General features: G+C 40.3%; 1 protein-coding gene and 1 pseudogene across 1 annotated transcript in view; both read left to right on the plus strand.

The window, feature by feature from the left end:
* Positions 1 to 13157, plus strand: part of ST8SIA1 (ST8 alpha-N-acetyl-neuraminide alpha-2,8-sialyltransferase 1) — a 138228-nt gene that overhangs the window by 49221 nt on the left and 75850 nt on the right. The window lies entirely within an intron of this gene.
* Positions 4175 to 4710, plus strand: LOC115304901 (annotated as a pseudogene).

Here is a 13157-nt window from a genome sequence, read left to right on the forward strand (position 1 = left end):
GTGTGTGTGTGTGTGTGTGTGTGTGTGTGTGTGTGTGTGTGTGTGGAGGGGACAGTGTGATGGTAAGTGTTCCCACTTTGAGAATAACCCTATCCCTTGGGTCTCCACTTCCTTCCTGCTTTGCCTAAGACTCTCTTTTAAGCATGCATGGTCCCAGGTGTGTAAATATTACCTAAATAAATACTGTTTTGACCTAAAACATATTTATGCCCAGGAAAAGTATAAATTTCCTTGGAAATGAGCAAGGGAACAGCAGGAATGTTAGGAACCACAACTGTGCAGTTTTAATCTGAAAAATATTTCCTTTTGGTCTCTTACATGAATAGTCATGTGATATAAATCACAAACCAGACTGGCCATTTATTCTTAGAATATCCACCCAAGGCCATTTGTAAAGAATCACAAAGCATTGTTATTAATACATGCCAGACAGACACTCACTTCCAGCTCTTCTGGTTGCCATGAGCTCTCTGACATGTTCCCCTCGGCCTGGACCCACATTGTCCTTGGCCTGTGGGAATCTTAGCAGGACATCCTGAAGCAGTTTTGTTCAAATGGCTTTCTTAAAATGAAAATACACATTCCCTCCCCCATCCTTCACAGTAATGTGCTTAATAGAATCATCTGAGCCCCTGGACATCTCTGAGTCTCACAGTAATATTTTTTCCTGCTAATGAAATTTGGTTTGTACTCTATAATTGACAACATTTGGTAACTTGATTTTTTTACTTATCAATATTCTTGTGATCATTTTCCAAACACGTACCTTTTTGACTGCAAGGAGGCTAAGGGGACTAATTTTTAGTGGGCATAGATCTTTGCCAAGTCTGTGTTGGGTTCATGTTGTCAGTCTTACATGACTCTGACATGTTCCCCTCGGCCTGGACCCACATTGTCCTTGGCCTGTGGGAATCTTAGCAGGACATCCTGAAGTCTATAACATTCTGTTATAAAGTCTCCTTTATAACAGAAACCTGACACAGAGGCTTACCTGAATAGGTGTTTATTTATCTCTAAACATAAGGAATTAGCAGATGAGTAGTTGAGGGCCAGGTGATAGCTGTGCCATTGAGCTCACAGGCTCCTATCTTGATGCTTGGACATTCTTAGCTGATGGCCAAGAGACCTTCCAGTTTTGGTCCAGGATCCCAATAGGAAAAAGGAGGAAAGAGAAGGGAAACTATGGACATACCCTGCTGATGTGCCAGTGGTCAGGATTAAATCATGTGGGCATGGCTAGTTGCAAGTGAGGCTGTTGGGAATTTCAGTATTTCAGCTCTAGGCAAATGAACTATATGTACTGACCTATCCTATATGTCTCAATTTCTTCTCATGTTATCTCCTGCTATCCTTATAGAAACTCTGTATGGATGTTATTATTATCTGCATTTCATGGCTGAAACAGAATGAGAAGGGTTAATAAACTTACTAAAGGTTTCAGACCTGGCAGGTGGAAAAACCAGGATCTGAAACCTGGCCTATATGATCTCAAACCTTTTGTTGTTTATTATCTTACTCCTTTGTTTTTATTTTCTTAAAAAGACATTGGTTCTAGTGGATTAGCTGTTCATTTTTATCACCCAGTCGCCTTGAAACCATTTAATGGTTTTTCACTTCTGTTATATGAATAGTCTTAGAAGAAATGGAGAAATTTTTTTTTGCAGGTATTTGAGAGAAGAAAACAGAGTGTAGCTATGCAAGCCGTAAGGTCCTATACAGTACTGTAGTTTCCCTTTGACTTTGAGCTACTAGTCTACAAAGAGAAATAAGACCAGTTACATTATTTTGATTCCTATTAAGTGGTTTCCTGGACCCGACTCCAACATGTGTGTGTAGAGGCTTCCCCACATTACCAGGCAATTCTCAGACACCAGCTGGGTGTCTTCCAATTTGGATCAATTCTGACGTGATCTCCCTAGAGATAGCATCACGTTCTGTAGACAAAGGTCTCAGTCCCACACCACCAGACCTCAGCTACAAAGTCCAAGTTGTTACCTGTGCTTCTGACTGGATGGCTACAAATCACAGGTTCCCACAGCCTCTACCCTGAGTTTGATTAATTTGCCAGAACAGCTCACAGAACTCAGAAAATCAATTTAGTACTAGATTACCCATTTGCTACAAAGGAAAATAAAGGGAATGAATCAACTAACTGCCAGATAAAGGGATACATAGGGTGATGTTTCCAACAAAGGAACTTCTTTTCTTGTGACACATGGGACCCTTCCTGGTGGCAGGTGGAGGAGTTGTAGTTCCTCAACCTAGAAGCTCTCTGAACCCTATCCTTTTGGGGATTTAGTAAAGGCTTCATTACATAGGCATGTTTGATGAAATGATTGACCATTGGTGATTGATCCAACCTCTAGAAATCTGGGAGAGGGACTGAAAGTTCCAGTCCTCTATTCATGGTTGGTTCTCTGGCAGCCATCCCCCATCCTTAGATGCTTTCTAAAAGTCATCTCTTTAATATAAGCATACTTGTGGTGGAAAGGGGCTTGCTGTTCATCATTTATTCATCTTTATGGCTCTGAAGTGATTTTAGGATCTGAGGGCAAGAGACCAAATATTAGGGTAACAGGTGTTGCCAATGCTTTTACCACTCAGGAGATTCCAAGCGTTTTGGAAACTGTGAGTTAGGAACTGTGGATGAAGAAGTATATATGAAAAATATTTTTGGTCATCTGAATGATGAAATATGTATATTTCATATAAATCACAATATTGCATCCATAATAGAGAAATCCATGTTCTCAAAGAAAGCAAGTTATTCCTTGCACATTGCTGCTTTATTATAGGAATCCAGAATGTGATCCCACTATCATTAAATAATTCAGGTCATTTACTCTTATTGCTCCTGGCCGAGTGCCAGCATTACAGAACTGTATCAAGGAATGGAATTCAAAGATCTGGGTTCTAGACCTGGCTTTTATATGATATTTGTGATTCCAGACAAGTCAGGTAACCATTGCCAGCCTCCATTTCATTCAGTTCAGGACTAATAATAAGACCTGGTCTTCATATATCAGTGTTATTATGAAAAGGTTAAAGTGGGATTGTGGATGTAAGAGTGCTTTGTAATGAGGGCACCATACAAACATATAATAATGTTACGTTACGATCTGCTGAAGCATTTATGGATGCAACCATTTCTTGGGCATTTTGGTAATACTGGAAACCAATGGAAGGAAAAAAACTACTAGAAAAGAAGTCAAGTTAATTTTCCAGTCTGGTGTGAGTCGTTAGAAGAGATAAATCTGTTGCGTTGGGGATTTAAGGAAATATAAAGTAGTAATAGAGACCGCTACAGACTCTACAGATTGTACATCTGTATCATTATATTTGGACACTAATTATGATAAACCAAAAGTACAGTGTGAGATAAATGATTACTTTTTAGTGAATTAAGATTGGGTATCTGAACAATGGGTTCATATTCAGTGTTCCTCCAGTTGCTCTGTAACTGAGGAGATGAGAAGAGTCAATAGTCACAGGACTTTCCAACAAAGGAAAGGAAAGCAAATGATTAGAAATGAGGTCATGGAGTTATCCCATAGCATAGCTTGAAGGTAAACTCTAAGTTTCCTTGTTTTTCAAAAGTAGAAATCTTTACAAATTTAGACCTTTCTTCAGTGAAAATTCACAGGTTGTCTATGGTTGAGAACAAAATGAAAATTAAATGTAAGGAATGGTGCATTGTGTCAGGGTGCAGACCTTTCTAAAATATTTGATGGTGTGCACAATTTAGCACAATGACCGATGACAGCTCAGTCTTCCAGCTTCCTGGGAACAACCGAAAAGGACACATGACACCAATTACCGCTGAGTCAAATCTCATTCAGTAGGTCTGATGGGAGTGATAACTTTTTTCAGGAGGTGTTAATATTCCCTATAACATTTTCTTCTTAGGTTTGGTGATGTGACAGTGTTTTCCTGCAGAACAAGCTTGTATATCCTTTTTTTTCTCAGTTGGTTTCTTCATGTTGGTCCTTCTTATAGGCAAAAGTCCAATGTTAGCAAATTTCCATCCTATTTTGATTTAGTTTTGAGCATCTGCATACCAGTAGGCCTCTGTTTCATTTCTGCTATTGGTATGTTTGTTTGTACTCCTTAATTATATTAGTCATTCTTAAATGCATAAAGATACATTTGACACTTTCTCTTCCTGTTCTCCACCATGGTGGATCAAGGTGAAAAGGAGAACCCCATGCGGGAACTTCACATCCACAAGCTCTGCCTCCATGTCTGTGTGGGGGAGAGTAGAGACAGACTCACCTGGGCAGCCAAGGTGCTGGAGCAGCTCACAGGCCAGACCCCTGTGTTCTCCAAAGCTAGATACACTATTAGATCTTTTGGTATCAGAAGAAATGAAAAGATTGCTATCCACTGCACAGTCTGTGGGGCCAAGTCAGAAGAAATCTTGGAGAAGGGTCTAAAGGTGCGAGAATATGAGTTAAGAAAAAATTTCTCTGATACTGGAAACTTTGGTTTGGGGATCCAGGAGCACATGGATCTGGGAATCAAATATGACCCAAGCATTGGTATCTATGGCCTGGACTTCTGTGTGATGCTGGGTAGGCCAGGTTTCAGCATCACAGACAAGAAGCGCAGGACAGGCTGCATTGGGGCCAAACACAGAATCAGCAAAGAGGAGGCCATGCGCTGGGTCCAGCAGAAGTATGATGGGATCATCCTTCCTGACAAATAAATTCCCATATCTCTCCAAAAGACCAATAAAAACTTTTCAGTGAAAAAAAAAGGGGATACATTTGATTGACTTATAGAGAGGTATCATATCAGCACTAACTTTCTGGCTTAATTAATTTGGTCAGGGAATGACAAGATTCCATTGAGTACAAAGAACATTTTATTAATGTTTGTATCTGTTCAAATCAATTCAGTCTCTCTTTTGCTAATTGGCCTGTAATTTTCACATGGCAGATAGCACAATATTCTTGTCATCAACCCTCATGGCCTGACTAATCAGATTCTGTGATCTGCAGGGTTCTGGACTTCTGGGTAGACTTCCCCAGCAGGATGGGAGAAGAGGCCAGGGTGGGGATAGCAATGGACTTTAAGTTCCCACCCTCTAGGCTGGAGGTTCTGGTAACTGGCAGCTTCTAAGAGGTAATGGCCAGAAAATGGCAGGACTTGCCCTTCTAGAGGCTTTGGAATGGATCATTTAGTCAAGGCAGCCACTCAAGGCAACAAGGTGGGGGTCCCCAGCATTGGGGTCAAAATTAGGGACTGTTTTTGAGAACAGGCTGAAGCATGGTTCTGGGACTGCATATGAGCTGAGTCCCAATAATCTGGAAAGGGAACCTGAGGCTGTGTGTTTTGAAAAGAAGACAGAAGCCAAGTTCCCAGAGCCACACCTCAAAGTCTAGGTTTGAAGACCACAGGCATCACTTGATGGCGATTTCCACTGCTGTGTCTGACTGCCAGACCATTCCCCTAATGGCCAGGATTGACCTGCATTTCCCTGGGCTCAGGCTGAATCTACAGATTTTCTGTTTTCTGACTTTCTGTCTGTTTTCAGAAAGAAAAACATTAAGTTGTCTCCCTTGAGTAGCTCTGTGGAGACTGCAGAATGGAAGGAGCAAAAGCTAAGCAAAGGAGAGAATCTGGGCAGATTGTCAATTAAGACATTATATTGGCAACTTGTCAGGAAAAATAGGTGAGCAGATAAGCATGGTAGAGAAATGTAGGTGAGATGGGATGTAGATCATTCCTGCTGTCTGTAAAGGAGCCAGTGTGCTTTTGGGGGATAACCAGCATTTTATATTCTGAAAACTATTACACCTAGGACTTTTCCTTCTAAATGTTATTTTTTTTCTATCTACCCAGCCTCAGAGTTTTAGCTGTTTGCTAAGAAAATAAAAGAAAAGGTGCCGAGAAAAAGGCAATTGCAAATCAAATGTATTTAAAAATATTTTTTAGTTTTTATTTATTTATTTTGAGGGGCAGAGACAGTGCGAGTCGGGGAGGGGCAGAAAGAGAGGGAGAAAGGGAATCCCAGGCCAACTCCACACTGTCAGTGCAGAGCCTGATGTGGGTTTCAAACTCACAAAACCATGAGATCATGACCTGAGTAGAAACCAAGAGTTAGGTGCTTACCCGACTGAACACCAGGTGCCCCTAAAAATCTTTTTATCTGAGGAGTTCTGCTACTCCTGGAGCACTGGCTAACAGCTTCTTATAAAATACACATAATCTAAATATTTTGCCTAAATTTTTCTTTCCCTAGGGCTCCATGTATTCGGATCTTATATACATTTTGCATCTGATCAGCTGTTCAAATGATAGCCTGTTCACAAAGTATTGGAATTCTGAAGCCATAACTTAAATTTACCAATTGTTTCTTATTGTTATAGCTTGACATAAGCTTTGACAGCAACACACAAGTCAATAGGAGCTGATAGGAACTGAAATAACTGCAGTTGGCTGGTGCTTCCGGATACCTGAAATGGGGATTGTTGGAAGATTTCTTCAAATCCAAAGGCCTGTGATATTAATGGACCTAGGAAAAAATATATTATTTCCGTGTGACCCATGAAATTTAGAAAAATCAGGAATCTACAAAATAAAGTCAGAAGTGAAACTTAGCGTAAGATATGGCTTTGATGCATCAGAATCTTCCTTTCACACTGGACTTACCACCCTTCATAAAAATCCTCTCCTACCAGCAAAACTATGCTTTCCTAAAATTCTGATAATTTTGTATAAAATAAATTTTCAGCCATTCCTTCAGGTACCTATTGAGCAACTAATGCTGGGTGCTAGTGGCTGTGCTAGTTCCTGGGGAAATAATGGTAAAATGGAATAAAAACAGACCCTTCTCCCACTGGGTATTATCTTCAGTGGCCTAGAGTGTCTGCGTCCCTACCTGTCATATGGTCAGAATTCAATTCCTACCCTCCCCATCCTGCTTTTTCCCCCTATTCTCTGTCCTAGATAATGACACTATGACCCACTCAGTCACCTAAGCTGGACACCTGGGGCTTAAGTTTGAATCCATCCTCTGTACATACTAAGCCACTATCCAGATCCAATTTTATTTTATAAATATTTTTTGAATTTTTTCCTTCTTTTCTTATCTCTCTATCACCATGTTAGTTTGTTTATCAACATTATATGGACTAATTCAAGAACTCTCTAATAATTTCACTATTATGAACTTGCCTCCCTGCAACATCCTTCACCCCACTGCCGACATGGTTGTTATAAAGTCTGTCTACTTCTCTTGTGTCACTCCTCACTGTTCTTCATGGATGCAAGAGCAGGTGGCCAAACAACACGCTCACCAAACTGCCGGAGCAGTCTTCACCGGAGAAAACTCCTGGAGAAGGTTAAGTAGCAGCTAGCAGATATTCTGTTGCCTTTTTATGATTAGAAATGATGAAGTTCTAGACATTCTAGACTCCAGGAAAGGGAACCTGAAACAGGGTTGGGCTTTTTTGTTGTCTAATTAGGAAGGGGTACACTAACCCCTTCACTGGTATGATTCAAAGACTGGTGTGATATAATAGTACTGAGACATGGTGGAGCCTTGCTTTAGCCTTAAATATCAGCTCAGTGTTCGTGGGTAGTGGAAAGCTGTCTGGAGCCATGACTGACAACATGGGGACAAACCTTGTAGGTGCAGCTTGACCAGAAAAGGATGTATCAATCAGCTCATGGTTGGACGAGAGCTATCCTCTTCCCTGGCATGATGGGAATATTGGGATCCCAGCCCCACTGTTGGCCAGGACTGTGGGACTTGAGCGCCAGGCCACTGCTAGTTTCCATAGAACTTTACTGGAGGGCACTTCCTTTTCTGGACTATAATCAGTCTTGGACAAGTTAACCCTTCTTGTTTAGCACATATAGCATGAAGCTCAAACTTTGTAGGATGGCACATAGGACCTTCATGATCTGAACTCTCAAAGAATGTAAGATAATATAACTTATTAATTGCCACTATATTCTTTCTCCTACTCCTCATTACTTTATATTCTGTAACTACCAAGTGACTTGCATTTCCCAGAACAAGTTGTGCTTTTTCATTTCCTTTTCACAATTGCACATACTGTTTCCCCCATGCAGCATGCCCTTCCTTTCCTTGTCTATCTGATGAATTCTTGTTTATCTCCTAAGATCCCACTAAAGCAACTTCATGTTTCTAAAACCTTCCGAGTTCTCACTCCTAAATCTCTAATGCCTTGTCATGTTGATTAAAAATCTGTTCTTTTTAATCCCCATAATTTGTATATATCTTTGTGAATGTACTACTGAATAACAATTATATGTTCACATTCTTTCTGCTCAGCAGACTGTGAGCCTCTTGAGGACAGAGCCTTGACAATGCCTGGCACATGGCATAGCAGGTGGTAAATGAAAATGTGCCAAATGAACAATAGAATGGATGGCTAATCTTTCAAAACCTTTACAACAACATGTATCAGGCTGTTTCTTTGGGAAGGAGATGCTCCTGGTCAAAATGACCCAGGACCAATCGCTCACAGCCAACAACATTAGAAGAAGGGGAGTGTCTGGTATTGATAGTAATGCAGAGTGTTGGCTGGCGTGTCAAAATGATAGTCACTCTGTTGGTGCTCAGAACTTCATCCTAATCTTGAGATGACAACATCATACAATTTTAAAGTTTAGCCACAGCTTTGGTGCTAGATATGTAGTTACTTTGTTTTTGGTTTGCTATTTTTATGCACTTTAAAAACATATATTTTTATTATTTATTTTTATGATAAGGGTTTCTATCTATCTATCTATCTATCTATCTATCTATCTATCTGTCTTGAGAGAGAGAGAGACAGAGAGAGAGAGAGAGAGAGAACATCAGCAGGATAGTAGAGAGAGAGAGGGAGAGAGCATCAGCAGGGTGGGAGGGGGCAGAGAGAGAGACAGAGAGAGAACACCAGCAGGGTAGGGATAGAAAGAGAGGGAGAGAGAATTCCAAGCATGCTCCATGCTGTCAGCACAGAGCCCGCCTGACACAAGGGCTTAAGCTCACAAACAGTGAGATCTTGACCTGAGCTGAGATCAAGAGTCAGACACTTAACTGACTGAGCCATCCAGGCACCCCTATTTATTTGTTTGTTTGTTTGTTTATTTATGTTTGTGGTTTCAAGTTTTTATTTAAACTTCAGTTAGTTAACATATAGTGTAATATTATTTTCAGGAGTAGAATTTAGTGATTCGTTACTTATCATAATGCCTAGTGCTCATCACAAGTGCCCTTTTTAATACTCATCATTCATTTCAGCCATCCCCTCCCCTCGTCCTCTCCATCAACCCTCAGTTTGTTCTCTATAGTTGAGTCTGTTTTATTGTTTTCCCCTTCTATGTCCATCTGTTTTATTTCTTAAATTCTACATATGAGTGAAATCGTATGGTATTTGTCTTTCTCTGATTTATTTTACTCAGCATAATACTCTCTAGCTCCATCCATGTCATTGCAAATGGCAAGAATTCATTCCTTTGTATGACTAAGTAATATTCCATTATATAAATATACCACATTTTCTTTATCCATTCATCAGTTGAAGGACTTTTGGGCTCTTTCCAGAATTGGAAATTGTACTGTAAACATTAGGCTGCATGTATCCCTTTGAATTAGTATTTTTGTATGCTTTGTGTATATATCTAGTAGTGTAATTGCTGGATCATAGGGAAAATATATATTATTAAGAAATCATTATTGAATAGAGCTGAAGGACATTTTGAAATTTGTGAAGATCATGTCTTTCTCTTTCTTTTATCTATTCTTACTTTCCCCTATTGCCGCTACCATCCTATTCCGGATGATAATGACTTCTTGCTTAGAATTTTGCAATAGACTTCTTATTGGCCTTTTCATATCTAATCTGGCTTCCTCTCCAGTCCATTTCCACCCTGTAGTCTGAGTTATTATCTTAAAATAAAACTCAGATAATGCTTTGCTCACTTTGCTCAATACTCTTAATTAGCTTTCCATTGGTTTCAGAATAAGACTAATTTCTTAAGGCCCACAAGGCTCTTCCTGGTCTGGTCCCTGCGTGTGGCTCCAGCATGCATTCCACAGTGTTCCCTGTCACCCTTTACACTTTGTCTTACTTGCTTCTTTCAGCTCCTCATGAACACTAGACTCTTTTCTAGAGCTTTTCTTTTTTTTTTTTAAACATTTATTTATTTTTGAGAGACAGAGAGAGACAGTGTGATCAGGGGAGGGGCAGAGAGAGAGGCAGGGCGGGGGGAGACACAGAATCTGAAGGAGGCTCCAGGCTCTGAGCTGTCAGCACAGAGCTTGACATGGGGCTTGAACCCACGAACTGTGAGATGGTGACCTGAGCTGAAGTCAGATGCTTAACTGACTGAGCCACCCAGGTGCCCCTCTCTAGAGCTTTTCAACACACTGTCTCTTTTTCTGGGATACTCTTGCCTCCTCCTACCTGGTTCATTTATGTTAATCCCTTAGATCCTCTTTGAGTATCATTTCATTAGAGGGGCTTTCCTCCTAAGAAACCAGATACCTCTCATTTAAAACTTTGTAATCAGTCTAAGTATTTGAATCAAGGTTCTGTCTCTCTCTGTCTGTCTCTCTCTTTCTCACTAGCAGAGAAGGTCCCCAAGAACAGTGTTTAATTTGGGGGGATAGGGAGCTGTCATATTTCAATTATTAACATAATACCTGGGACATAACAGAGATTGTAAATTTTAGTAGAATGAATGAATGACTGATTGAATGGGACTGATTGGTTTTGCTATATAAAATCACTAGCTGTAATTCTGATAGACTTTTTGGTAGAAGTATAGAGCCTTGGAGTGCATTATCAGAGAGTGGAGTGGAAAATCCCACATTGGAAGCAATCTACTCTGGGAAACCTTAGAATGACTGTCTCAGACTGGGCCTTAAGAGATGACCGTGGAGATGGGCCAACAGGGTTACAGTGAGCCCTTTTGTCACTGTAGCTATGTTTTGCCCTTGTGTAGTTATTTATCAATGCAGGGTCCCAGGTATTGCAATGAAATCAATCTTATGAGACACCACAGTGAAGAAATTCCTACTTTTTCTGGAGATATCAAATAACTATCAGAGATGTCACCTTGGCCAGTCTCTGCCCTGTCTAGTTGGAACTAAATGGTGAAGTAGTAATGGAGCCGAGAGCTGGGGCAACCTCAGGGTCTCCTCCCTGTCATGAGCTTGCACCCCCAGGCTCCAGGCCTTGTACTGAAGCCATGGTGTTCTCTGTTTTCCTCAGTCTTTTCCCATCAGATATCCCTCACCAATGAATGTGTGGGATTTGTACTTTGAAATCATAGCTGTTATAATACCACCATCTTTTAAATTAACATACTGCTTCCCTGCTTGTGTTTTTACGTTATCTTGGCTCAGCTACTAAAGGAAAACATTTTTTAGTTTTTGTAGCATGATGAGCCAATAGGTTTAGGAAATAAGCCAATCAATATGGCTTCCAAACAACCTCTTGCCAGAGGCAGTAATAAATTTTGAACCTCTTGGAAATCTAAAGAGGAAAAAAAATTCAGACAGATTCAGACAGATTATAGATGCTAGATTACGGTGCAGTGTAGGCAGTTGGAACAATCATCCTTTGACTTAAAAATGTGATTTTTCTGGAAATTAGTAAAGGATATAAATTAATCCTCTAAGACTTCTTCTTCTTTTTTTTTTTTTACATCTTAGTCACATTTCATGGAAATGGCCTTGTAATAACAGAAGTAGTGAAATGTTCTGCAGTACTCAGAAGGAAGAATGGAACAGGTTAAAAATGAAAAGTAAACAACAATCATTAAATTTTCATTTATTTATTTATTTTAGAAAAAGAGAGCACAAGCTGGGGAAGGGTAGAGGGAAGGAGAGAGAGAGAAAGAGAAAGAGAGAGAGAGAGAGAGAGAGAGAGAGAGAGAGAGAATTTTAAGCAGGCTCCATGCCCAGTCCAAAGCTTGACTTGGGGCTCAATCTCACAACTGACCAGAGTCAAAATCAAGAGTGAGACACTTGGCCAACTGAGCCCCCCTAGAGCACCATTAATCATTAAAATTTTAAGACATTTTGTAATTTCATTGCTAACCATTTCCATAATGGACAAATAAAGTCAAGGAAAGAATTAGAAGATTAAAATGATTTATGTTTAGGGAAATAGTGGCAAGGATTTATAAGATGTGAGGCGCATGAAGTAAGGGCTAGGAAACTTTGTTGGAAAAAAGCAAACTATTAACATATTAATAAAAATGGTGGCAACAAAATGTCATAGATAATGTCATGACCTTAAAAAGAGTGTCTGAAGAAAAAATAAATTTTCTGCTTGAAGTTGTGTTCAACCATGGAAATGGTGGTGAATTACGTTTCCATCTGATTGAGAGTTTCCGTGAGTGGAACAGTGGAGGCGAGTCCCTAGTGAATGGGGGCAGGATGGGGAGATGTGGGGAAGAGGGCACTGGAAAAATTACAGAAAACAGGGAAGAGATCAGAGCAATATGGTAATTGGAGCTTTCATGCTTTAAAGTTATTAATGCCTAATAGGTACTGAGTGATTCGTAAATGCTAGGCTTGGCACTTTTTATAATTATCCCTTATTTAATTCTCTTAATACCTCCATGGAGGTAGTTTCTTGTATCTACCCTCTTTAACAAAGAGAACGCTGAGGCTAAGAGAGGGTCAATAACCATCTTAAGGTCACATGGTTAGTAAGTGGCAGAATCTCTGACTATATAATTTGTATGCTTCACTGATCTGTTTTCCATGACTTGAAAGCTCTTTCCATGACCGGGGCACTTAGAAGATGACTGACAGGAACTTTCCAGAACACTCGGCTTCGCGGAGGAGCGGCACTGCCCGAGCTGCGCCCAGCAACGCGCTGCTTCCCGCTCCCCCACACTGGCCTCGGCCCGCTCACCGGCTGTAGAAAATGGTGAAAGAAACTACTTACTATGATGTTTTGGGGGTCAAACCCAATGCCACCCAGGAAGAACTGAAAAAGGCTTACCGGAAATTGGCTTTGAAGTACCACCCTGACAAGAATCCAAATGAAGGAGAGAAGTTTAAAACAGATTTCTCAAGCTTATGAAGTGCTCTCTGATGCAAAGAAAAGGGAATTATATGACAAAGGAGGAGAGCAAGCAATTAAAGAAGGTGGCGCAGGTGGTGGTTTTGGTTCCCCTAT

Source organism: Suricata suricatta, chromosome 10 (genome assembly GCF_006229205.1).
Source record: "Suricata suricatta isolate VVHF042 chromosome 10, meerkat_22Aug2017_6uvM2_HiC, whole genome shotgun sequence".
Classification (NCBI taxonomy): domain Eukaryota; kingdom Metazoa; phylum Chordata; class Mammalia; order Carnivora; family Herpestidae; genus Suricata; species Suricata suricatta.